The sequence below is a fragment of the Lactuca virosa genome, chromosome 8 (assembly GCF_052849685.1).
Source record: "Lactuca virosa cultivar CGN04683 chromosome 8, Lactuca_virosa_CGN04683_v6, whole genome shotgun sequence".
NCBI lineage: Eukaryota > Viridiplantae > Streptophyta > Magnoliopsida > Asterales > Asteraceae > Lactuca > Lactuca virosa.
Genome location: NC_136433.1, coordinates 176,709,514 through 176,737,498, shown reverse-complemented (window position 1 = coordinate 176,737,498; position 27,985 = coordinate 176,709,514). Strand labels below are relative to the sequence as shown.

The 27,985-nt window shown below is 38.4% G+C and overlaps 1 long non-coding RNA gene across 1 annotated transcript; it reads right to left on the bottom strand.

Annotated features, from left to right (window-relative positions):
- Positions 1–23,055: 23,055 nt before the first annotated feature.
- Positions 23,056–26,013, bottom strand: LOC145129190 (uncharacterized). The gene is made up of 9 exons (XR_013717358.1): positions 25,798–26,013; positions 25,097–25,224; positions 24,934–24,989; positions 24,554–24,614; positions 23,912–23,980; positions 23,804–23,832; positions 23,635–23,722; positions 23,470–23,567; positions 23,056–23,391 (listed from the first exon to the last, which is right to left on the bottom strand). It is a non-coding gene; the product is annotated as an uncharacterized LOC145129190 (long non-coding RNA).
- Between the last annotated feature and the right edge of the window lie 1,972 nt (positions 26,014–27,985).

Genomic DNA, 27,985 nt, shown 5'->3' with positions numbered 1-27,985 from the left:
CTCTTGTTGTAGCTCTCGACGAGATACAACCTCAAGAGTTAAGCAATACCCCATCCATAAGATAAATTTCAAAACGAAATTATTTCAACGGGGGAGAATGTATCACCAGTCAAAATAGGTCAAAAACAATCACATGTGATTATGTTAATCAAGTAATGTGATTATGTCAATCAACTAATGTGATTTTGTTAAACTAGTAATGTGACAAACTTACTATGTAGTTCATGGTAAATTCTTATGCAAGTATGAATTTTTGTACATAATTTATGGTATAAATCAAAGTATACGTCCATACAAATATCAATCTAACTTCGAATGAAGAAGTTATGATAAACTCTAACACTATAAATCTCAATAATAAGAAGAAGTTAAAATATAGTGAGAGTTAGCTATAGGAATCTTAAAGAGAGTTGTAGTACTCGTAAATACCTATGTGTGGATATAAAGAACGTCAAAAACAGAATTCATATGCAAAAGATATGATCTTCCGAAGATGTAGCAGTCTAAGAGCGTGACACGTGACAGAAACCCTAATCAAGCCATGCTCCATGACGTGGCCATAAGATTCACGAAGCGAATGTGATCTAGGACACTTCTCAAGGCTAGAATGCAGATGGCAAGGCTACGAGGGTGATGTGTTAAGACACCACGACGTGGATATGAAGGTCACGGCGTGAAGTCAGTATCTTGACACCTTCTGAAGCTAGGACCCAAATGGCAAGTCTACGAGGTGATGCAGCCACACTCCACGACATGGACATATAAGCTCACGACGTGGACTTGTCTTGGACATCCTATAAATAGCAAGTTTGACCCTAACCTTCCTTACACCTAAATTTCTTCTCTCTTTCTCTCTCTCTCGTTTGCCGAAGGGGTTCCGCTTCCCGAGCCCAATGATCACAAACTGCTGACCGTTTCTAGTTAGATTACATAAAATCACGCTACTAGGGTGAGTTTCGCGGTCCCACTTTTTAATTTTTTCTGGGGAAAACGCATGCTAAATATTGTATATAAGTTAATAATATGTCTATATATAGTATATTCTATCAACATAGATAGTCATATTAACTGGGATATAGTTGTTTTGAATCTGATATTTTGAAAACATACAACTATCGTAAACTTGTTAGCATGTTATTATACTAATGTAGACCTTGAGCTATACTCGGGTGTTCTATATATATATATATATATATATATATATATATATATATATATATATATATATATATATATATATATATATATATATTATGTATGATATAGCCCCGGAGTTATACTCAGGAGTTATATATACTAATTGTTAAGTATGTTGCTATTGCTAGTTTTATGTTATGATAAAACCTGGTTTAACTCATGTTATAGCTGTTGTACTGCCTAAGTATGATGAAAATTAGGAGTAATGCTTAAAGCATAGTCTAGTAACATAGGGTTTTAGACACGAATGCGCTTTCACTCTTAGAACTAACGGAACTCGACAAGTCTACATGAGCTATTGTATTCATCAACTAAGATTGAAAATCTTAGTGGAAATGCTCTTACCTATAACCTCTAATCCCGTGAGAGCGAGGAAGTTGTGTATAGATCTATGCGGGTTGACACCCCTACCCGTGGTTGCAAGCTACAACCCAACATGATGCGGGTGACGAACTTTCCCATTTTATTGTTATCCGACGTTGATGAAGCGTGCGGAATTTATCTTAAGGTGCAAAACTTGTAGCATCAATCAGAGGTTTGAAACTAGTCATATAGCCGTGGTTATGGACTCATGGTAGCACAATAATACTCTATAAACATTATACTTTGTCGATATACAAGTATGAATGTTATGTATAAGCTTCCCAAACACTTATACTCTGAGTACAAGGAAATTGTAGGTATACTACTTGTTCATTAAGTAGACAATTATACCAAGTATACACACTCGTATAGAATTGAAATAAGATTTATACGTAGTAAACTTTGTTTGTATGGGATTAAAACGCTTACATGAATAGTATATGAAACTTATAGGTATACTACTTATTTATTAAGTAAATCATTATACCTAGGATATATACTATATGTTAGAGACAAATGTGAGTCAGAATGACACATTTAAGCTAAAATTTTATACTTTTGAAACTTGGAAAAATTACTATTTTATATGGAGTCAAAACTTGTGGACTCACCAACTTTATGTTGATGTATTTTAAAAATGCATGTGTTTTTAGGAACTTGATAAGTTGGTATGTTACTCAAACAGTAGAAGTTTTACTATTATCCTTTAAGTTTGTTAAGACGTATGCAATAGTCGGATATTATGTAATAAGTTCTAGGAAATAATAATGTAACTTTCAACCATCAATAAAGGTATGTATTTTATAAAATTCTTTAGTACTGTTCAATGTATGTTATATAACTGTGATACGAGAAATGAAGTTACACCGGCCGGTGTTTCCACCGACGGCTGGGGGTGTGACAACAAAGTTGTTGGCAGTTCTGGTGATGGGGAAGGCTCGGGCTCAGGATCTGTAGCCGAGCAGCCAGATGATTAGACTAGGGAGTTCATCCTGTCTGAGATTACTCATTGCATTCTTGATCAGACTCCTGTGATCTTTGGCACGATCAAGGAGGGCATTCTGGAGATTTTAGATGAGCGGTTGATCTCGTTTCTCTCTGAGATGGTGGGACTAGTGGGAGCACATTCTTTGAAATTTAGGGAGTTACGGGCATGTGGTTGTCTGGACTACCATAAGGAGAAGGACCCGATAGCGAGCCAGAGGTGGTTAGCAGATGTTGCTAACGCCTTGCGCACCAGCAGTTGCCTTGATAAGGAAAAGGTTAGGCTTGCCTTCTGTCTTTTGAGGGACAGGGCACGAGACTGGTGGGAGGAGGTAGGACATGTAGTGGGTGATGAAATTTTTGATGTGATTACATGGGATGATTTCTCGACCAGGTTTCGAGTTGAGTTTGCACCAGTGATTGAGGTGCAGTATTTGGCGCGAGAGTTTCAGGATGTTCGCCAGACTACGGAGATGGTGGCTGAGATCACCGTGATGATTAGGGAAAGGGCGCTTCTGGTTCCGCGGTATGTGGCGGATGAGGAGAGGAAAAAGGACCAATATCATGAGATGTGGAGGAGTGACATTCGGCAGTTCGTGAGCCGATCCAGCTGCAAGACGTTAGAGGATATGATAGTGCGAGCTAGGGAGAGGGAGATTGATCTGGAGATGGAGAAGAAGAGGAAGCCAAATTTAGTGTCGAGTACTAAGGCTTCGGGCAAGAGGCCCAAGGTATCTGAGTCTAGATCGAGAGGCCATCAGGTTCGAACTCGTTGTGGGAAGTATGACAGGTCGCACGAGGGACCGTGCAGGGTTGGTGGTTTTCGCTGCTTCAAGTGCGGCCGGATGGGTCATCATAGCAGAGATTGTACTACTACCACCACCCATGGATCTAATTTGATTGTCTTTCATTGCAATCAGAGGGTCCACAAGAAGGCCCATTTTCCGAGTTTTGCTGCAGCAGGACCGGTGTCAGTACCCGCTCCTGCAACTCTTCGGATTACTGACGGTCGCCAGGGTCGGGCAGACGCGCCTATGGTGAAGAGCATGGATTTTCAATTGACGTCCGAGGAGGCGCATGCAGCTCCCGACGTGGTCACGAGTATGTATCTTCTCTTTATATCTTTATTTAAATCGAATTGCTTGCTTATGTTTATGTGTTTTATTTTAGGATTGTTCCTTGTGAACGATATTTCTGCTTTGGTATTGTTTGATTCGGGGGATACCCGATCTTCTATATCGCTTGCGCTTAGCAAGAGATTTGTTGGAGCTACGGGAGAGCTGGATTGCCCTCTTGATGCTGAGATTGCTGATAATAGGTCTGTTCGGGTTGCAAGAGTTCATCAGGGTTGCACTCTTCAGTTGTTCAGTGAGCAGTATCTGGTGGATTTGGTTCCCATTATGTTGTGTGGGAACAAGGTTATCATGGGCATGGATTAGTTGAGCCCTAATGGGGCAGTGATCGATTGTGAGCAGTAGTTGGTATGGGTTTGGACCGCGAGTGGGGGAGAGTTAGTGGTTCATGGGGATACATATCAGCGTGGGCTGGGTTTGTGTTCAGCAACGAGGGACAGATGCTATTTTCAGTAGGGTTGTTCCGGTTATCTATGTCATGGATACCCAGGATAAGGGTAAGGCGACCATGGATGATGTGTCGATTGTGCAGGATTACCCAGATGTGTTTCCTGAGGATTTTCCTGGGGTGCCTTCGGAGAGGAAGGTGGAGTTCAGGATTGATCTGGTTCCAGGTGCGGCTCCGATAGCCAAAGCACCGTATCAGTTGGTTCCTCCCGATATGCAGGAGTTGTCTACACAGCTGCAGGAGCTGTTAGACAAGCGGTTTATTCGATCGATCAGTTCTCCTTGGGGAACACGGATCTTGTTCGTGAAGAAGAAGGATGTGACTCATCGTATGTGCATCGGCTACCGGGAGCTGAATAAGGTAACGGCGAAGAACGGTTATCCACTCCCGAGGATTGATGATATTTTTGATCAGCTTCAGGGTGTATCTTGGTTGTCCAAGATTGATTTGCGATCGGTTTATCTTCAGATGCAGGTCAGGGATGAGGATGTGTAGAAGACAACTTTACGGGCTTGTTATGGTCATTACGAGTTCGTGGTGATGCCTTTTGGACTCACCAATGCTCCAGCCGCATTCATGGATCTTATGAACCGCATGTGCATACCGATGTTGGATCGGTCTGTGATTGTATTCATTGATGATATCTTGTTTTATTCCAAGACTCAGGAGCAGCATGAGGAGCACTTGAGGTAAGTGTTGGAGTCATTGAGGAGGGAGAGACGTCTCGCAAAGTTCTCCAAGTGCGAGTTCTGGTTGTGCGAGGTGTAGTTTCTGGGGCATCTTGTCAACCAGAATGGTATTCTGGTCGATCCGGCCAAGGTTGAGGTCGTGATGCGGTGGGAGGTTATGAGGTCTCCATCTGAGATTCGAAGTTTTCTTGGTTTAGCGGGTTATTATCGGAGATTCATCCATGATTTCTCTAAGATAGTTGTTCCATTGATCCAGTTGACAAAGAAGTCGGTTACATTTCGATGGCGGTTGCGCAATAGGTAGCTTTTGAGACTTTGAGGCAGCGGTTGTGCGAGGCACCGATTCTGACCTTGCCAGAGGGTGTCGATGACTTCGTCGTTTATTATGATGCTTCGATCACAAGATTGGAGGCAATGCTGATACAGAGGGGTCGAGTGATTGCTTACCCTTCGAGGCAGCTGAATCCTCATGTGTCGAATTATCCGACGCACAATTTGGAGTTCAGCGGCCATGGTTTTCGCCCTCGAGATTTGGCGACATTACCTCTATGGGTTTCGTTATACTATTTACACAGATCAGAAGAGCTTTAGGTATTTGATGGATCAGCAGAATCTGAATATGAGGCAGCGTCGATGGTTACATGTGGTGAAGGATTATGATTGCGAGACCTTTTATCACACGCGGAAGGCCAATGTGGTGGCCGATACTCTGAGCCGTAAGGCGGTCACGGCTCCGATCAGGGACATATGTTTGAGGATGATCGTGATTACCCCATTGTTGGAGCAGATTCGTGAGGCACAGGTCGAGGATATGAAGGAAAAGCACCGAGAGAGTAAGCACATTATGGGTCAGGTGGATTCCTTCGACTATGATAGTCGTGGATTGTTAACTCTGCATTGGCAAGTTTGGGTTCCGTATTGGAGTAGTGTACGTCAGATTCTGATAGAGGAGGCTCACAATTCGAGGTTCTCCATTCATCCCGGGGTGACGAAGATCTATAGGGATCTTCGTCCCAATTATTGGCGGCCCTGCATGAAGCAAGATGTGGCATGGTGCATGACCTGCAGGAAGGTCAAGGCCGAACATTAGCGACCTCACGACAAGATGAAACTGTTGGAGATTCCCATATGGAAATCGGAGGACATAACCATGTATTTTATCATGATGCTTCCAAGGACTACGCGGATTGGATTCGATATGGCTCATCGTGGATTGTTTGACCAAGAGCTTGTATTTCATTCTAGTTCAGGAGAGTATTTTTGCTGAGACATTGGCCAAGGTTTATATCAGGGAGGTTGTGGCATGTCATGGGGTGCCGGTAATTGTGGTTTCTAACATAGATGTCTGGTTCAATTCCAGGTTTTGGAAGAATGTTCATGACGAGTTAGGCACTCGTCTCCACTTCATCACAACTTTCCATCTGCAGACCGATGGTCAAAGTGAGCGGACTACTTGGACCCTTGAGGATAAGCTGCAATCATGCGTGTTAGACTTTGGAGGGAGTTGCGATACGCATCTTCCGTTAGCGGAATTTTTGTATAACAACAGTTATCATACCAGCATTGATCGACCTCCTTTTAATATGCTCTAAGGGAGGAAATGCAGGACCCCGATTTGTTGGGGTGAGGTTGGTCAGCGGGTTATGGGGATTACCGAGGTGGTACTCAAGACCACTGAGCTGATTCAGCAGGTTCGGAGCAGGCTCCAGACAGCTCAGAGTCGACAGAAGAGTTATGTCGACAGGCGCCGGTCGGACTTGGAGTTCCAGGTGGGGATATGATTATATTAAAGGTTTCACCTTGTAATGGTGTCATCCGGTTCAGGAAGCGGGGCAACCTGGGCCCCAGGTATATTGGTCCCTTCAGGGTTTTAGATCGGGTGGGTCGGGTTGCTTATCGCTTCGATCTTCCAGATGAGCTCAATCAGATTCATAGCACGTTCCACATCTCTCAGCTGTGGAAGTGCTTAGTGGATGATTCCGTAGTGGTACCATTAGAAGATATCCAAATGGATGACCGCCTGAATTATATTGAGAGACCGGTGGCAATTTTGCATCGAAAGACGAAAACCTTGAGGAACAAGGTTGTTGAGCTGGTGAAGGTGCAATGGCAACACCACAAGGGATCGGAGTAGACTTCGGAGCCTGAGGATGAGATGAGAGAGTGCTGTTCGGAGTTGTTCAGGGAAACGCACTTCGAGGAAGAAGTATGATTCAAATGGGGGAGAATTGTAACACTTAAATCTTGGTATGTTTCATTATTTCCCTTTGTTATTTTTGTAAGTTGCATTTTGGTCCTTGTGCAGTACGCGGGGCGTACCACATGGTATACTTAGCATACAAGCTGTGAAGCGAGTACGCGGGGGGTACCACATGGTACGCTTAGCGTACTAATGCGAGGTGGGATCGAGACACCGAACACGTACGTGGGGCATACGCATTTGTTCGCAGGGCGTACGTGTCATTTAGTGAAACCCTAATTTATGGGGTTGGACACTATATAATCTCACTTATGGCTCATGTTACCCACATTTCTCAGCCTCCATCTGAAAAAGAAAAGAGAGAAAGTTTAGATTAGATAAGAATCCCCAATTTAACACCCAAATGAAAAATTGGGGCTAGGACCCAACATAATATTTCACAATTCGGAAGAGGGATGCTATAATCCAATTGCATAATATTTGAAGGTAGGTAAATGACGATTTACCAATTTACACCATGAAAAACGAAAAAGAATATTAAGTTTTAAATGAATTTGAAACTCCTAGATTCTTTAGAGATTCATTGAACTTTTCAATGGCGTGTTTAAATCTCGATTATGCCCTTCAAGTTTGTGATTGGGATACCGAGGATCACAAACAAGGTGTGAATAACCATGCAAATATGCTTGGTACTCTAGATGTCATTTATCACCTAATTAATGTGCCGGTTAACCACACACGCTCCATTAATCTATGATAAACATCGAGCTACGCTTTGCCACTCTTGCTAGTCCTAAATTAGTGTGTCGGTTAGCCACATACGCTCCACTAACGACTTGGCAAGGTGCAAAGTGCAATTTCATGGAATAGCATCATTTTCACATTTTTCCTAAAGTCACTAAGATTGGGAATTTATAAAAACATTTAGTTACTTTATAAAATCATTATACTTATTAATGAGGAATTAGTTTGTCCTATCCTACCCGTTCGGCTAACGACCCTCCACTAGTAAAGAGTGCGGTGGGTAAGAGTGGATACCCAATGGCGGTCATTTTACAGGTCGCTTCCTTAAACACCCCTTATAGACCAGCTTTGTGAATGAGGTCTACTAACGGTAAGACTGACTTGTCTTATACATATATATAATAATTAATCTTTTAATATTATAATAGTATAAGTGTAGAATTTTAAACTTTTAAAACTCTAGGGTTTAGAATTTAAATATTTCAAAATTAAAACTTTTTGATCAAAATTTAAATTTCAAAACTTGAGGGCAAGTTTTGAAACTTTTCAAAACCTTCTAGATCAAATTAAAATAATTTTATTAATCAAATAATTTGTCATTGTCTAAATTTGACCTAATTCAATTTATGGCAAGATAATTTTCATCAAATAATACAAATAATTATCTTTATCATATAAACTAATAATTATCTTTTAGTTTGACAATTATCTTCTAATTGGATTAAGATATGCATTACCATAACAGCTAAAACAAATTTTTTATTAGAAAAACAATTTATGGTAATCATCCAAATCCAATCTTAGCCAAAATCCCGAAAATTTTCGTCATATCCCATTCCGTGTCGTGGAAGGCTATTCCACGTCGTGGAATCAGACAGAATCAAACAAACAAAAATTTCTAGCTTTGAAAAATTAAGCATAACATCTAATACAATAGAAAAACAACCTAGGCTCTGATACCACTGATGGGTTATGAGCATTACATCATTCCTATGGTGCACATGCAACCCTAAAGCTTTGGATCTAGGTTTTCTATAATTGTACATGCAATAATAATCATCCAAAGCTATAACCCTAATCTAGCATGCTTATTTCGAAATTGACATAATAAACAAGTTAGAATGATACCTTTCTTTGTAGCTTGAAGATCTTCAACCTTTGAGAGCTTTAGTATCACAAGTGTAATATCTCTAATCGATCACTGACACCAAGAGCAAGTTGGAGGAATATGAGAGAGTGGCTTGGGATACTAATTTTCGGCTACAACTCTTCTTAGGGTTTCAAGTGGCCGAAAATATGATGCCCCAAGGGTTCCTTATATAGTTGAGGTATTGGGGTTTCAGTCAAATACATAATCTGGTTGCTTAGGCCTTAAGCAGCTCATAGGATCCTTCCAGAACCTTATCTTTGGACGAAATCCTTATGGGCTTCCATAAGATTTCGTCCATCTCTTATCTAAGAGATCCTCAGCCCATTTTGCAACTTTCTTATACTTACAATACCAGTCCCCTAAATTTAATTAATCTCTTTTGACCACAAAATTAATTCTAAATTAATTCTTGACCAATATTAGTTAAATAATATGATTTCTCTTTTAATATATTATTCCCATAATATATTAATCAATCACAATTAACCTCTTTCTCCATAATTCATCCAGTCAAGTTGCTATGGTGAAGGCAACCAAAAAGAACCATGCTACTATCGGGTCAAGTACATACCAAATATAGTTATGGGCTTAGACACCTAATCCAACACATTTGTCACAAATGCAACAAGGAGAATCACTTTTCCAAAGACTGTAAGGCAAACATAGTTAAGGACAAGGCATTCTACCTTAGAATGGACTAAAAAATGGAAGAAAAAGAAAAAGGAAAGGCGTATGTTGCCCAAGTGAAGAGAGACCATCAAGTGTGGTCATCCGGAGATGAAGATGAAGATGCTGACAAGAAGATGAAAAGAAATATATGCATGGTCGCAACTGCGGATGAAGACGGATCAACAAAGCTGGAAAGAAACTACTGCTACATGGCCAAAGATGGCACCCTCAGCATCATCGAACAAGTAAAAATCATGATCTATTCTAATAATTTCAGCATTTATGATTGTGAACCATACTTAGAAAAACTTAATGACACATGTGTTGCCGTACTTTAAGACTACAACTATTAGATGAAAAGAATATAGCAACCCAAGAGCTGTATCACTTGACAGGAAGACTTGAGGATAAGAGACTTAAGGTTGCTATGCTAGAAAATGATCTATTGTTAGAAAAAGATGCTAAATTGTTGTATGAAACTCAGTTAGATATTACTTTAAATCAAAGGGATTTAGCCCAGAGAGAAAATGTACGTTTGAATCAATTAATAGAAAAGCTTTTTAATGAAACTGAAGCAATTGAAAACTTAGTCAATAATGGATCCGTAGATAACACATATAATTGGGGATGGTTCAATGGGTTCTCTACGGCAGAGAACTCCACTCCTCGGTTTAGTGTTGAACGTCGATATGTCCCTCCGGATCCTGAATTTCATTACCCTGTCAATGACAAGACATTTCCCGAAGAAATTCGATGTCACCTCGATAGACTTCATGAATTGAGTAACAATTGTGTTATTGACGAAATTCTTCCTGAAACCTCTAATCACTTACCTGTAATTAACACCAATTGTACCGATACTCAGTCATCTTCGGATGTAGATGAAGAAATTGTTATGGAAGGACCAGACTTGTTAGTCAACTGTTCACCTTTGCCATCCACAAAGTGTCCCAATGATCAACCACCCTTGACTTATTCTGCAGTAGTCCAATCATCCTTACTGCAGACCACATTCAAAAGCATAGTGACCATCCAACCCATTTTTCATGAATTAACAATCAAAATTTTCGAATATGGGTCTTCTTCTTAAGTATATATTGTTTATAATTGATGACTTCACTCGTTTCACATGGGTCTTCTTCTTAAGGCTCAAATCCGAAACACCGTAGACTCTGATCAACTTCATCAAAGAAATTGAACTCCAAATCAAATTACCAGTCCGAAGAATCAGAAGTGACAATGGAATCGAATTCACTAATCATATCTTGAATAGTTTTTTGATTTCCAAAGGCATTAGTCACAACTTTTCAGCTCCCTATACACCACAACAAAATGGAGTAGTAGAGCGAAGAAATCGTACTCTGGTCGAGGCAACCAGGTCCATGTTAAATTTTGAAAACCTTCCTCTATACTTCTGGGCTGAAGCAGTGGCATTTGCGTGCTTTGTTCAAAACCGAAGCATCATTAGCAAGCGTCTCAACAAAACTCCAAATGAGGGCCTCAACAATCATAAACCGAATGTCAGATTCTTCCATAAATTTCGGTGCAGATGTTTTGTGATCAACAACAAGGATCATCTTAACAAATTTGCACCGAAATCAGATGAAGGCATTTTTCTTGGCTACTCAACCAACAAGGTATCCTACAGGGTTCTCATTAGATGTACGAGACTGGTAGTTGAAAGCTTTGTTGTCAAATTTGATGACTATTACGTCCGCAACACTGCTCTATCAAATGAAACTAAAGCTATCCTGGAAAGTGATATCCCAATCTCTTCGGGTCCCTTAAACATAGTTGAAATCAACTATGATGATCTCTTTGACCCCGCAGAGACGGATCATCTCTCTGAAATTCTTGTGTCTCTGGTGGCTCAAAAACAACATGTTGAAGTATCTGGTCCAACCTTGTCCGAAGAAGTGTCACACGATACTTCCACCTCGCTGGTTGAGGGGGAAAGTTCAACTCTGATTCAAGTGACAACCATCGAGGTTCTAGTGATTAAAGACGCAACTTCGGTATCTACCCGCAGAGTCACAACTCAATAAAATGCTTCTTCAGACTCTGAAGATGAAGAAATAGAGAAAATAGACACAAGAACAAATCTGAGGGTTATCACTCAATCATCAATCCAGGGGGACCATCCTTGGTTCAGAGGGAACTCTCATACTCAACTGAGGGGGAACCTCCATCAACTGCTGTCGTTCAAATTCCCTCAGTCCAAGATAATTCTGCAGGCTGCTCACAAGTCGAGGGGGAACTACCTTCTCTCCTACCGCAGAGTCATCTGACGTTGAAAATATTCCCTCCACCGCAGCTGCTGATCACCAACAAACTCATCATCACATCTGGACGAAGGATCACCCACCGGGTCAAATCAATGGAAACTCATCCGCATGTATACAAACTCGATCCTCTAGTGATTTAACAGACTACTGCCACTATGCAACCTTCATGTCCTCAGTCGAGCCTCGAACCATAAAAGAAGCACTCATGGAGCCCGACTGGATCACCGCAATGCAAGAGGATTTAGCAGAGTTTGAAAGAAACAAAGTTTGGAAACTAGTACCGAAGCCAAAAGGCCACACAATCGTTGGTACTAGATGGGTTTGCAAAAACAAGCTTGATGAGTCCGGTGCGGTAGTTAGAAACAAAGCAAGGCTAGTAGAAAAGGGGTACATCCAACTTGAAGGCGTCGACTATGATGAAACTTATGCCCCCGTAGCCAGAATAGAAGCAATACGCATCTTTTTAGCATATGCGGCACACAAGAATATCAAAGTACATCAGATGGATGTCAAAAGTTTCTTCCTGAATGGTGAGCTAAAAGAAGAAGTTTACTTGCAACAACCTCCAGGCTCCGAGAGTCAAGAATTTCCAAATCACTACTTCAAGCTTGAAAAAACAGTCTACGGTCTGAAACAAGCTCCAAGGTCATGGTATAAGACTCTTTCTTAGTTTCTTGTCACGTATGGATACAAAAGAGGTGTGATTGATCCCACTTTGTTTAGAAGAGCAAATGGTAATCACTTAATGCTCGTCCAAATATACGTGGATGATATCATCTTTGGATCCACAGATCAAGGTATGGTGAATGATTTTGCAAAGCTCATAACTAGTAAATTCCAAATGAGCATGAATAGAGAGATTAATTTCTTTCTAGGACTTCAAGTCAAACAAGTCCCTCAATGGATATTCATTCATCAAGAGAAGTATACCTCTGAGCTGCTGAAGAAATTTTCAATGAACAATTGTTCCTCAGCCAAGGTCCCCATGGACTTCGGATACAAGATTTCAGCTGATCCTACCGGAGAATCAGTTGACCACAAAATGTATCGTGGAATGATTGGGTCATTAATGTACCTCACCGCAAGCAGACCATATATTGTCTTTGCAACAAGCTTATGTGCTAGGTACCAAGCTGATCCTAAAGTATCACACTTGACCGCAGTCAAGCAAATTCTCAGATACTTGAAAGGAAGCAAAGCGTTAGGCCTCTGGTACCCCGCAAGAAATGACTTCAATCTCCAAGCCTTCACGGATGCAGATCATGTCGGATGCATATTAGATCGAAAAAGTACTTCTGGTGGTTGTCAATTTCTAGGAGGAAGACTAGTCAGCTGGTCTTCAAGGAAGCAGAATTGTGTCTCACTGTCTACCGCAGAGGCAGAATATGTGGCCGCAGCCAGCTGTTGTTCCCAAGTTCTGTGGATGAAAACTCAAGTCATGGATTACAGATACAGAATGTTGCGGATACCGATTTACTATGATTCAGAGAGTGCTATAGCGATTTCTCACAATCCTATTCACCACTCGAAGACGAAACACATTAAACTCCGGTACCACTTCATCAAAGATCACATCCTCAAAGGTAACATCGAACTAATTTTTGTTCCCACTCACGAAGAAATTGCTGATGTTTTTACCAAGGCACTTGATGCTACAAAGTTGAATAATTTTCTGGAAATGCTAGGAATGATGAATCCAGACCTGCAATTCTTTTTGAATTGATAGGTACCGCAGACCACTTCTGGTCTCCACTGCGGTCCTAGAATAATATACTTATCATATATCTTTTCAGTATACCTTGTATACCGTAATCATATATAATACTTATATTCTTTGGGTCTTTAATTTCTGTTATTCCTAACCTTTTATCAAGTGTTCCTTTCAGTTTCCACTACCGCAGCCACACTTCTCTCCACCGCAGTCATTAGAATCCATCCGCAATTACAATAAATGAACCCACAATCACTTCATAAATTTCCTGATAACTTTGTGTGCTATTTAATGATCTTCATTAAATAAAAATTTATCATAAAAAACATTTGTTTTGTAGCATACAATGTTTCAGTTTCTTTCAAAATCACTTTTCTATGTCAGACCTATTTTAGGTTAAATGACAAATAAATTGTTTTTCCCATAAAAGAAACCTTTAAGAAATCTCTTTTCTTAGTCTGTCACTTCTCATAGCCTCCAAACTGTCTAATCTGTTTCAGCTTCTCCCTTTTTTACAATGGATAAACCCTTTCACCACACATTATTCAAACGTGTGATCGTAGGTCTGACAGTAATTAAATGCCCCGCTTTTCTAGTAAAATCTTTTCTTTTTAATTTCATTTTTCGTCTGGCTGATAATGGTTAAAACCCAAGGGTTTTTACCATTAACAGTTGTAAATAAGTTAACTCGAATGATATTTGAAATCCGGAGGTATAAAAACCCCCTTTTTCTCCCAATAATGCTTTACGCATTCTGAATCCCTAAAACGACGATCTTCATCTTCTTCCCTCTTGCTCAAACCGCTTTCTCGCAAGTTCTAAAACCTTTTCTGCAACAATGGTGAAATCGAACATCTCCAAGAAACAATCAAAGGCCTCCGGGTCTGCTAGACCCACCGGCTCTGAATCAACAATCAAAGATCAATCCCCTTCCATTGCCTCGAGCAATTTCAGAGCAATATTTGCCGATCATCCTTCCTACAATGCTTCCATCAGACTGATGATCAAGTTTCTCTCAAAGCACCTACAGTTTGGACCATTCAACGCATTCACTGAACTTGTTCTATTACCAGCCCTATTTAAATTTGCATTCACCGTTTTCCGGCCATCTCACAACCTTCAAGAGGTTCATCTTAATCTGGTAGATGATTCTCTTTCCGTTCTAACCAAAGCCAAGTTCTTGGAAGCCATCAACCTAAGGGTCATGTCAACTACAAAGTTCTTCTCTCCAAGCACCCCCGATGTAATCTCAACCCTGTACCAGATGGGTTATCAGAAGAAGTTAAGAGGAATCAGAGAATTCAAAAAGAACCAGCTCCCAGCGGTGCGGCAGTTTGTGTGCCACTTCATCATCAGGAGCCTTTCCGGCAGAACAGATGGTACCGATAACATGGGTATCAAGCTTTTGGAATTGGTTTGGAGTATATTTCCTGGGAATTCGGTCAACTATGGTCAAATACTTTGGGATGATTTTCTTCAATATATCCCCAAAGAGTCTCCTAAAGAAGATGCAACTGAGCTCACATTTGCTCGTTTCTAGTCACTCTGCATTCTTGATCTACACAAGCAAGCCAAGCTCGACATGGGAGATGATTCAAGTCTTTTTGTCACTTGCGATCTTAAAAGGTACACTGCCTCTAAAGATCAATCTATGTCTAGACCCCTTATGAGATTACATGGACACATTTTGGAGTCTATTGGACTCAACACTATTGATGTCACAGACCACATTGAGGCTACGGATGGTATTACCATTCTTCCTCGCCTCATCCTAGTCAGTCTGCCCCTACCGCAACCCAGGTCCCTCTGACCGCAGACACGTCAGAACAACCCAAAACCAAGAGACAGAAATATCTTTCGGTGACAAAGAAGCATCCAGTAAACATTCTGAAGAAGGGTGATACCCCTTCTAAGAAAAGAAAAACCAAGACCGCAGGCTCTTCTGTTGCGGTGATTGAACCACAACTGAACATTGATGATGAACCTCAATAAGAGTCTTAAAATTCTTGACAACTTTTCAGAAGGAAGAAACTCAAACGTAACCCAATTCCTAGCCAAATACGTGACCCGACTCATACCGAAGTCTCTTAACAGACTCTGGTAGTCGTTCGAGCTACCGCAGGCTCAATTGCTCAAACCCCATCTCACCACTCAGATACAGTAAGTGTATCTGTTTCATCTCTACGTGGAGACACACCTCCAGTTGACTTCCAAGTGGATTTAACTGAGAAGAGTCGCCCTAAGATCTCCAGGGCATCACGTGTACACTCTTTTTGAACCTAAGGAGTTGCGCTCCATTCTCTTTCGTGTCACACAAACACTTGAAACACCAGTCGCACCACAAGGCAATTCTTCCGCCTTAGCCAGAACTGAGCAGAGGCCAAACTTGACTACGGGTCAAGGAGACCGAGGAGGCTCAGGAAATCCTATTGCACCACCATTACATACAAGTTCTCTAGGCGTAGGGAGCACAATCGTGCAAGGAACCACGAACCCGAGGGACACCTCGGTGCAAATCCAAGGACTTGAAGGTTATCAATCAGATGATTCTTGGGCTCAGGATCGACCAACTACTGAGTCTGGAATCTGAAAGTATGAAGCTTTTCAAAGGGCCTTCAAAGCAAGGAAACAACAACAAATTCAACAGAAACAGCAGAAAGAAAAAGATCTTTAAACGGTTGCTAAATATTGGTCGGATGCTTTCAGCAATGCTAACACTGTACATGATATCTTGAAAATTCAAGATTGGGTATCGAAAATGGAATCTACAGTTCAACAAGCCCAAAATCTTCAAAGTGGTGTTGGTCCATCTAAGCCTCTTCCAACTGCTGAAATCCACGATTCAAACGATGAGGGAACCGCAGTTGAGATCAGCTGAGGTCCAATGTTTGGACTTGATGACCTTGATCTTGAAGATGTTCAACAACCCCCCCCCCCCCCCAACTCGGATGAATTTATGATGGTGTTTGACGACGAAGAATCAAGTGGATCCCAACACTCCACTTCAAAGCCTAAAGCCAAGAAGAAGAAGAAACTGGTTGTGTCGAGGAAAGAATTTCTAAGTCTTCAGTCCAAGGTAGACCAAATCTTGGCCGCAGTTACCATCAACCAACCGCAACAAACTGATGTAGCTGGACCACAGTCCCTGGCTGAAAGAGTTAAAAGACTGGAAACCAGAGAAAGATTGGCCGCAGAGCGAATATCCTTGAAAGTTGAATTGGGTATTCGAGCCATTGACAACAATCGCACTGCTGATCGCCTTATTTAGGAGGTCTTCGCAATCAAAGAAGAGATCAAAACTACTCTTGCCAATCAAGCAGTCCATTCGAAAAACTTGTTGATGAAACCCATAATGCGTATGAATCTACCATTGCGGTTCTTCAATCAACAATCAATGGCCTCAGGTGTTCACGCACGGTAACTTCAAGTGTTGATGGATTCTACGATTGACGAAGGAAAATTACAACTTGCTGTTCAACACCAAAATTCCCACCAATGTTCAAATCTATGAGTTCCTTAAGTCTTAGTTCAACAAGACTTTTTCAAAGATTGATGGCCTCAGACAGTGGTTTGAGGAGCAACAAATTGTTTCTTCCTCAAAAGGGGGAAGTGAACACTCTAATCCACATCAATCTCCTCTTAGAATCCCAACTTTTGGTCCAACCCATCAAAGGATTATGACACCGCAACCATCTCCCAATCAGACACCTCCGGTTCTCGCTTCAATTCAAACTCCACCGCATTCACATCAGTCTCCTCCACCGCAACAAGATCCCCCGCAACAAGAAGATCAACATCAATCTCCTCCACATCAAGAAACTCTTCCTCATCTCAAAAATTTGGAACCAACCATGTCTTCGGAGCATTCAAAAGATTCTCCCGTCACAATTCAAAGAAAGAAAGACTGGAAGGCCGCAAAATTCGTTGAACAGATTTGGAGAGAGCACAGCTTTGATACAACCATATATGAAACCTTGATCAATTATTGGGTTAATCCCACTCGAAGGCTACTTGATGATGACTATAGACCAGTTCTAACATATGCTGAACCACCATATGATGGATACTGGGATGTTCCAATTTCTCCCAACTCCAAATTCTTCCCTGTCTTTGAACCATTTTACCTTAGCCTTCCTGATGATCAAAGTCTGCCTCTCGAATTCGAACGACTAAATCAATTTCATGCCAAGCATGGATCTGTCTTTGAGAACATATGGTCTAATGACAAACCTTCTGCGGTGAAAAGCTACAAGATAAGGAAATTCATGAAGACGGATTTTGTTTAATATACACTTACAAGAAGAGGTGATGATTACATCAGGACTCAAGCTGATTTTCCTTGCATGAATCCCAAAGAAGTATTTCTGATTGCAAGAGTCTTTCAAATCAAGGCCGAGAAGCACCCGAAGATGATGATTGCTCATGAGAAAGCTTGTGAATTTCTCAAGTCAATAGTGTGTGACTTTGCCAAAATCGATGCGGACATTCATCATGTGCTTGCCCAAAAATTCAATTTCCAAGCTCTCGAACCTGCACCAGTTTTCACTGAAGGGTATCAAGAAAGGTCCCTAGGTGCAACCAACTTCCCGGAATTAGGAGTTGTGTATAAAAGAGTTAACAGTGATCTCAAGTACTTCATCCCGATCACCGCAATGCATTGGCTGACCCGCAAACAACTGGATATGACTCTAGCTTCGGTTCAGAGATCCAAGAATACAACTGATGAAGTGAAGTTTGAGATTAGAAGGAGAATTCAATGGCTTGGCGAAGTTAGGAAGTTTTGGTGGCTTCTCATCAAATTCCCAAAACTTGATAAGCGACGAAGAAAAGTTGAAGAGGTCACTTTGGGGGAAAATGTTGATACATAAAGTGACCCTCTTAAACTTGACGATCCGCAACCACTTTTCCTACCGCAATCAGTTTTTTCAACCGCAATCTCTTTTGCTACCGCAACCGCATTCTGAAGATGTCTACCGCAGCTTCCCATCCACAATGAAGATTTTAGTTACATTATCTGACTTGTCTTATTTGCATTACTTTATCCAGTGAACCTTCCATGGTCACGTTAAGTCAGAAGTTTATTACTTGTTTATTTCCAATGTAACTTTTTGAGACTCTATAAATAGAGTCTTCATCTTCATGTATCAAATACCTCTAGAACACCCTTGAACTTCTCTGAATACACATCTCTTCTTATCTTCTATCTCTTACTATCAATCTAACGATCTTTCTTAACTTTCACTCCAAATATAAGATCGTGTTCTTATCTCAACTAGTCTTCGAGACTACTTTCACTTTAACTGATCTCATATACTAACTTGTGTTTGAATCCAAACCTTGTTAAGAATCTGTTTAGTGTTTACTTGATATATAACTTGTTGTCATTTACATTTCCTTTACTTTTCGCACTTTACATTTCCGCAACTAACTATTTAACAAATCTAACTTATTATTATTGTTGAGCTTTTATGATCCTTTGAGATTAACTTATTTCGCATTCTTAACTTGTACTAACGTTTGTTCAAGTGTTTCTCAAAAGTTTTTCTCTCAACAATTACATTGATAATGACTATTGCTAAATCGAGACATGCGCCTAACAATTCGGCGTTTACAAAGGTATAATATAAATAACGGAGAGTCTTCTGAACGAACACTTCCGACTTGCTAAATAACTAGAGAATACATGAATTAAGATACGTAAACAAAATTGTTGGTAAGTTCTACAGGTTTTGACACAAAGTATTTTTATATCCAAAAGTGTTTTATAAAATTTAGCTGGTTGACCAGCTTTTATAAATAGTTACTTTTCTATCAAAAGTATAAAATAGATGAGTTTTAAAAGTGTATTTGGTCTCATTTAGAAACACCATGCGTTCAAATCCAAAAGTACAAAATTTGGCAAGATACATATAAGTCAAACTTATATAAAAAAATATGCATTTTTATTTAGATATTTTGAATACCAAGTTATATAAAAATAAGGTATATTCCCCTTTATGAGAACATAAAATAACCAATTTTACTCCTGAAGTTTCATACATGAATTGGTATGGCTTATATGTAAAACACATATGTTTTGAGTTTATAAAACATGTAAGATTGTGTCGTAGTAATTATTAATTGTTTTCTTACTTAATTTTTGGTAGTCATATTTATCGTTTTGAATTCAAACTATCCTACTACATACAGTCTCTTTCAATTGGAATAAGTGAACGAAAACAATGTATAAACCAAATGTCGATTCTATAAGGTAACAAAACAAAACTTGGATTTTATGATGAACTCATAACCGAACTTATGACACCACACTTTTTTCAACGGCTCCATAATAAGGCATGCTTAAGTCATTCACCCTTTATAACACGTGGTAATTTTCAATGGTACTAACGTTGACCACAAAAATTTGTCTCTTCAGATGTAGTTATAGCTAGGAACTCCAGGCTGGCGGTCTAACCGTACAAGATCAATAGTATGACACTTATACCTGTCGTTAGTCATTCTCTGTGGATTAATGATTATGAAAATAAAAGGTATTCCACCAAGACACACAGTCTTAGTATACCCAACAACATAGCCAAAATGGCTTACGAAACGAACCTAACTCATATGGCTTTAGAAACAACGTGACACCTACAGGGAGACCATGGAGTATTGGATCCTAACAATGTGTCTGGGCATCCTAGTCCTAAACTTCCTGTTATAAGATTGTTGAATATTTATGATTTTGTTGTTTAGGAATAATATTTGATTGAAGTCTTTTAGTATTTGAGATACGTAAGACTTAACGGATTTCAAAAATTCTATTGTGTGTTATGACGAAAATTGGGCAGCATAACGGATGCTTTTATAACATTTTTCCATGTTTCAACCAACGTGAAACCAACAATTTCCATGATATTTATAATTCACGTGATTAATACAATATAATATTTCGCAAATAACGACTCTTAAGTCCCGAAATCGATCATGTTATTTATTGCAATAAAAATTCATAACTCAATAAAAGGAGTTATACTTTTAATTAACATAAATTATATTAATAAATTTTGCATTCATTTTTACATAACTTTTATATATACATATATATATATATATATATATATATATATATATATATATATATATATATATATATATATATATATATATATATATATATATATATATATTAAAAGTTAAATTTTGATAATTTTAATTATTAATTATACGACTTTTCTACCAAATATGTCAATGTACTTTCATTTTGCATGCGATTAATATTTTTGATCATTTTTATTTTTGAGACTTATAATATCAATTGTGTTATTATAACAATTTACTTATAATCTTGTGATTTTTCTTAATAATTATATTCATATTTCACGTAAAGTATAAATATATCAACTTTCAACAATCTACTTTAACTTAATTGATTTAGTGATGATTTATCACACTTTTAGATTGCTATTTCATAAATTTTTGACCAATAATAAAGTATGATGCTATTTTGTATATAAAACTTGAAAATCATCAAGACTTTAATAGACACACATATATTCTCCCCCAAATATTAAAACCGTAAAAGAGGGACCATAAAAACTCACATTCGATGTGTGATATCGATTTGTCTGCAGTTGGTAGTTGGTTCATTCGTTGAAGCTTCTTGTGAAAAACCACATATTGACATCTCTTTTGAACTAAAACAAATCCGCGGGACTGTTTTTCAAATGTTTTTAACTAAAGGGGATTGTTTGGTCAAATTAACACAAACTAGATCTGTTTTGTAATAATTTAAACAAAAGAAACCAGTTTGGGTCTTTTATAACTTATGAAAGGGACTGATTTGTTTAGAATGTACCAAAGGGATTGTTTTTAATCATTAACACATATGTAAGGGCCGATTTTGACAAATTTATCAAATGTAAAAAAGGTGGGAGAGGGTCATCGTCCTTGCGTCTGATCGGGGATGAAGGAAAATGATCGTATCAGTGGAAGAACAAATGGAAAACGGATCAGTGGAGCTCCGGCGGTGGCTCAACAAATCGCGAGGGGAAGGGAGTCGATCTCCGGTTCATGTTTAATCAGAGAAGATGGACGATCGTAGCAAGGAGGGCCATCAGTGGAACTCGATTGAGAAGAGAAGGAAGGAAATTGAAGGAGTCGTCGACTGTTGCGGCTAGGAGTTGCAACGACGGTCTCTAGGCTGTTCCTTTGCGGTCCGATCAGCAGAAATACGAAGGGAAAAGAGGCAGATCGGTGGTGGAGTGTTTAGATGTTAATGCTCGACGGAAAGAACGAGGGAGAAGGAGGGTGTCGACTTTCCGGTGTCTGAACAGTCGCAAGGGGGAAATTAGACAGTCGATCTCCTGCGAGCCTATCTTGGGTCTCTTACTTCGTCGCCTACAGCAGCAACCGAGCGGAACAAATTCGTAGCTACAGCTTGTAGTTTGGGGGGTACTTGGGTGGTTTTTCTCAACTGTAGAAGGGGAAATTGAGGGTGGGGCTGCTAAAGATGACAAAAGGGGGGTGGAGAGGGGATGTCATGGTGGCGATTTGTGGTCTCCTGGTTCCACCGGTTTCTCCTTCGCCGGATTTCCTTCCTCTTCATTGGCAGCATAAGAACGAGAGAGATAGTTGCATAATTTGAGAGTTGTGCAAAAGTGATAGAAAGAAAAACATAAAATCTGATTTTTCAAAGATTTTAATAGATTTCGAATGATTGTGGTTGTACAAAAATCAGATTTCTAAGGATATTTTGTGCAAAATCAATGTAGTGTATTTTTTTGTGGCGACTCGCGATTCTCAATTATCGTGCCATATTACCAGATTCATAAAAAACTAGATGAGGAACCGTTTTGCGGGGTATGGATTTTTTAACAATATAAAAAATAAAGGATTATTAATCAATTGTTTTGGTCGTTTGTGGTACGCCTGACCATATTTACATTCACACACAGTTAAGTCATAATATTGCAGAAATAATGAAATACCTTATTTTTAATAAAACAGTACATTTTTTTAATTATATTTATATGTTTAATAAGAATAAACTGTACCTTTTCCATTTACGTTTCAACACGATGTGGTAGTAATCTTAAGAATAGCCAAATACCATCTCCATTATGTTACAATAGAAGCAAATTATTACTATTCTTTAGAAATTTCAAAGTGATTTGTCGAAAGAAAATCAATTTTACAATTTTACACTTGCCATCATGAAAAACATGGATACATGTTTCCTCAAATCTTACCACAAAATGCAATTTAAAATTTTACAAACCTCGTTATGTGGCTCGGCTCTACCCACTACAGTTTTGACAACATCATCCATTCCCAAACCACCAAATGCCCTGTTTTTTATTTATTGTATTAGTAAGTTTTAGCAACCAAAGTTATTAAATTAAAAAATAATAAGATATTTATAATAAAAAAAATAAAAATAAAAACTTACTTTTTTGAAGTTCCACCAACAAAGATGATAGCATAATTTGGAACCCGTATCATTCATTTTTATATAATGAAAAATATATAGCTGATGGTGTAATTGAAATTCAGTTATTTAATAAAAAAACATATTACAAAAAAAAACGTTATATTTCGGACAATTTTGTTGTTTTTTTCAAATTAACTACTTTGACATGCTATAACATGTCAAAACCGAATTTTTTTAACCCATATAATGTAATGGTTTCTTTACTAATTTACCCTTTAATCAATATAAATAGATTTGATGTTTAAATAAGAGTACCAAAGGTTTTCCTCAAGATAGCATGACTCTTTCAACTGAAAGGTCTCATTCCACTTTGTTATTTGTTCCAACTTTTACCTCTGGTAAATTTCTATAATAAAAAAAAATGTTAATGTAAATTCCTATAAAAAAAAGTGTTAATGTGACAATAAAGCAAGAAAAATAAAACCTTTATTTTTGGGATTTGGCAAAGTCGAGCATAATCATCTTCATTTAGTTCCAATGGCCTATAAAGCATTTTTCTTTTTGAAGAATCTTTCCCCAAAGCTAAAAAAATGGATCATGGTTATAATCTTCACAAGAATTATATAACTGAATATATAAATATACTCACCTTTTTTTCTCATTCGGATGTATTTTTGATAAGTTGTACGTAGGGCACCTTCATATTCTATTTCATCTTTTCCATTGTAGTTTGTGACCTGAATTTCAATAATTATTTTTGAGTTGTTTTCAAGATTTATTTAGTTGCAATTTGCAAGATATAAAAGTAATTAGAGTACCTGTCAGCATCGGATCCAACAATACAATCCTGACAAAAAAAATAGCAACTTACTTTGTGATAGACATTTCACGGAGATTTTTTTTATATGTGAAATTACTATAAACACCTTGAATTCAACCGGAACAACACCTCTCCCAACAACTTGATGTGTAGGTAAAGGAAACTGTGGAATATTCTGTTGGATAAAATGTTGTTAGATAATTAACATGATGGAAATAGAATGGAATCAGAAAGGAATTGAATGGAATGACCATGGAATTGGAATGACTTATTACATTCCAATACCAATGAGCCATTCAAACATGTGTCCAATTAGAAAACTAAATGACATTGAATTCATAAACAAATACAATAATATTTATATTTCACATCATGTATTTCAATAGTAGAAAAATGTTTACTTATCACTTAAAAAATTTGTTTACAAAATGAAAAATCGAATATCATGAAATATTGAAATACATTTATAATAAAAAAGTAATGTTAGTTGCTTTCAAAAATATAACAAATAATAATTTCATTAGACTTTTTTCAAAAAGATTGTTATTAACAAAGATTATAAAATAAAAGCACTTTATAGTTATAATAAATCATCCCATTACATCAAGGAACAAAAAAAGACCTTCATTTTTTTTATTCCCCTTTCCATTCCTATGATTTTTTTTTTCATTCCGCCTGAATGCACAATTCCATTCCTTTCTCAATTACTACATACCACACGGTACAGATTCAAAGATACTAAACTTACCATCATTGTATTAGCACCCCATAGAAATCTCTGAATCCACATTGAGGAACTCCATATGATCCTGCAGCCATTATCCTTAATCAAGTCTGATAATTCAAAGAAACTAATCTTCCAACCGCAAAAAATCCCAAAACCCCATTAACAAATTTCACAATGTCACAAACATTCTCCATTAAAAGAAATTTTCGCTTTAAAAAATCAATTATATCATGTAATGATCTAAAATAATGTAAATACTAAATTTTTTTTTGGAAACACCTGTTAAGAGGAAATTGGCAAGATAGTCAATATAGTAAAATCATAAGTTCCGTAATTCACTATATCTTTTAGGAATTATATCGAACAGGTGGTGTGCATATCTAACAAACAAAACAACCAACCTTAGATATTGTGTATCCAATAGCTAGAGCAAGCACAGGTCGAAACGCAATTGAAGCTGTTAACATGGAAACGAAAAAAAAAATCAAAATTAAAAAAACGCAAAAGAAAACGTATTGTATTGCTTTCGTTGTCTCGATAGAGGAAAAGAGGGTCTACGTTTACCTCCGAACTGGAAATCGACAGGTATTCCTTCAACCGATTTAGGGGTCGAAACGGTTGAAGACCTCCAATCGTGGAAGGCTCGATCGATTTAAAAAATAGAAAAGGTTCAAGAGTTTCTCCGCTTTAATCTAAACAAAAAAGATTTTCTTTAATATTCCAAGAGTTCATAAATAGTTTTTTAGCTTATTAGCTTATTGCTTATTTGCTTATTGTGGTGGAAATAAATATTTTTTTAAAATGTGTTTGGATTAGCTTATTGTGGTGGGAATAAGCAATAACCAATAAGCATTTAAGTGTTTGGCAAAATAAAACAGCTTATATGAGTAAAAATGACAAATAAGCAATAAGCAATAAGCAATAAGCATTCCCCCCTTGCTTATTAAAATCAGCTTATTTTGCTTATTCCTACCACAATAAGCTGATTTTTTAAGCATCCTATCCAAACACTTAAATTAGCTTATTGTGGTGAGAATAAGCAATAAGCTAATAAGCAGCTATTTTTTCCCTATCCAAACACCCCAATGGAAAAAGGAAACCTTATGAGCTGGTTACAATCGTTGTGAATGCCTCAAAGGCATTTCATCGAACATGTGGTGAGAAAAGCTGATAAGAAGAGCAAGTTCCAATTTCAGAAAGAAAGAAGAAAAAAGCAGCAGAGTTGGTAGAAAAGGAAAGAGTGGATCGAAGTCAAAAGCAATTACCAACTGGAGCAAAACCAGTCAATCGAATGAAATCTGTAGAACCGTAATCGAATAGAGAAGAACGCGAGAGGGAACGGGGAACCGAAGCAGACATCGGTACCATCTACAGGTCCAGTTTCGATGTGACCTTCTATCACCAGAGGCGAGGCAAACCCGATGGAAGTCGTTTTGCGATTCCATATCTCGACGGTGCGTTTTCCGCTGGATTTGGGCTTATTTACACTAAGAAGCGGTGGAAGCAACTGCATGTCATTGGGCGAGGGGGACGGTGATAGGCGGTTGCCATGGTTGACGAAGTGAACCCGAGGAACAGTAGCTGGTTAGATACTGTTCCTAAGGATTGTCCAACTTTAATATGTATATAAATTTCGGAAATTGCCAACTCAATGTCCCGGTCGTTGTGATTCCAGAAACGTTGCTCAATGTCTCGGTCGTTGTGATTCCAGAAACGTAGACGAAATTCAATCCCGATATACCGAAACAACTTTTAAAGTTTTGTGATTAGTTGGTTCGGATTCGAATCTGATTTTTGTCAAAATTAAAAATGTGATAAAAAATTAATAATATAATATACCATAATCTGAATAAAAAAACAGGCTCAAAAACAGTTTACAAGACTCGTAGTTATTCCAAACGAAGCAGTGAATAATTCGTTTCAAGAAAATCAGATAAATACAAATGTTTATAACTTTAATGACGCGTAACTTTCTCATACAATCTCCGTTTTGGACGTTTTTTTATATCAATGGAATTAGGAGAACGTAACTTATTCAAATTTCTTATCCATAACTCTCAAATAAACTTAATGCAAAATTTTATTTTTAACGACACTAATAAATTTAATTTTTAGTGATTTTCGATTCAATCTTCAACGATAGATGTTTTGAGCGGTTTGAGATGTTCTAAAAGTAACTATGAATATAATATATTTATTATACATTATAAACATAAATTTTACATAGAATTGGTCCTTAACACATAGCGTGTAACGCCCGTGTTTCTAGGCTAGACATTAATATTGACATGATAGTCTACGTTAACCTTTATGAATCATTTTGAAGAAATGAAAAGGAATCATGTAAATATTATGTGTTTTATGCTTAGGGTTTAATTAATTAAGACTAAAAATGAGCGTCGAAAATAAATATTAGATAAAGCCGATATCTATTAAGAAACTTGTAGTGGGCGTGACAAGGATTACAGATATATAAAGAATACCAAAATCCGAGTTATAACGAATAAGTTACGACATGTCGAAGTTTCGCGACAAAACCGGCACGGTGTCGAATGTCGTAAAAAGTGAGTTTTTGATAAACTACTTTTTAGCCTTAGTGATCTCAACGAAACTCACAGTGTTCGTTAAACCGAGAGTAGGTATAAAAAGAACGCCTAAATCTGACTTCGTATGAGGAAGTTATGATTTTTCGAAGTTTCAGCTTAGCAGTAGACAGCTAAAAACTTGAATGTTAGATCGATTGATTTTCAGCCGACACAACCTAAACGAGAATCGAAGGTCTCGTAAATAGTAGCACAACGGTAAAAAGTCTGACGAAAACGGACGTCGGATGAAGAAGTTATGAATTTTTAACGGATTTCCTGTCCCGGTCTGTTAAAAATAATAATATAAAAATTAAGGTCAAAATTAGCCGACGAAGTCTAAACGAAAGTTTTAGAGCGTAATTTTACCTACGCGTGCATATAAAGAACGTAAAAAACGGAGCTCGTATGCGAAAGTTATTGATTTTAGAAGTTTTGGCGCGAAAATCGAGAAAAAATCTCAAAACCGGGAAATTTCGCATACGTGGACTTCGGCTACGTCACCCTCGCCCAAAATATGCCACGTGTCCGAGATGGCTGAGTCATCCGAGCAGCTGGCAGACGCGTGTTCGAATCCGGAGAGCTATCAAAAGTCGTCTCGCCTACGTCCGACGCGTGTACAGTGACTCATCGCATCCGAGCCTCGCATGAGCCACGAGTCCCCCTCCTCGGATCCGGACTTCGGTCCACTAAGAAAATGCCAGCGAGGCCCTCGCATGCGCAACCTACGTGCGAGCCAGGTGCTGCCCTCTTCGGATCTGCTGACGCGTGGAGGCTTCTCAGCCCTTGGATCAGCAGCCTTGGCATATAAATAGAAGGCTGCGAGCATTCTCGGATATTTTTAAGAAATTGTCACTTTTAGCCCCTTTCT